General features: G+C 46.5%; 1 non-coding gene across 1 annotated transcript; it reads left to right on the top strand.

Moving 5' to 3' along the window:
• The first annotated feature begins 261 nt into the window (after positions 1 to 261).
• Positions 262 to 380, top strand: LOC117121320. The gene has a single exon (XR_004447523.1). It is a non-coding gene; the product is annotated as a 5S ribosomal RNA (ribosomal RNA).
• Positions 381 to 447: the final 67 nt, after the last annotated feature.

Here is a 447-nt window from a genome sequence, read left to right as displayed (position 1 = left end):
GTTCGAGGGTCGTTTGAACAAAACGGCAGTCTTCTTCTGTCTAAAGCATCCTAGTTAGTGCCGTAGAAAAATGGTTGGTTTATTGTTCAACACCGGTGTTTGTAAAAAATGTACTAGCGCAGCAGCGTTGTCAGGGGAGTCAGAGGAAATCCCCGCCAGACAAGCGCGCGTTCATATGAAACGTCATCAATCATAGAGCTTCATGATTGGATAATTATGCTATATGCCGAGATTAACTATGAGTGGAAATACCACTCACATGTCTACGGCCATACTACGTTGAAAAAACTGGTTCTCGTCCGATCACCGAATTTAAGCAACGTCGGGCCCGGTTAGTACTTGGATGGGTGACCGCCTGGGAATACCGGGTGCTGTAGACTTCTTATATTTTTCCCCCAAATTCTAAAGTAGGGGTGCGTGAGACTCCACACGACCTCGGGCCCAAAT

This window comes from Anneissia japonica, unplaced genomic scaffold (assembly GCF_011630105.1).
Source record: "Anneissia japonica isolate Jap-2015-1 unplaced genomic scaffold, ASM1163010v1 scaffold40496_len944_cov99, whole genome shotgun sequence".
NCBI classification, from domain to species: domain Eukaryota; kingdom Metazoa; phylum Echinodermata; class Crinoidea; order Comatulida; family Comatulidae; genus Anneissia; species Anneissia japonica.
The sequence above is the reverse complement of the archived record's forward strand: the minus strand, read 5'-3'. Positions and strand labels throughout refer to the sequence as shown.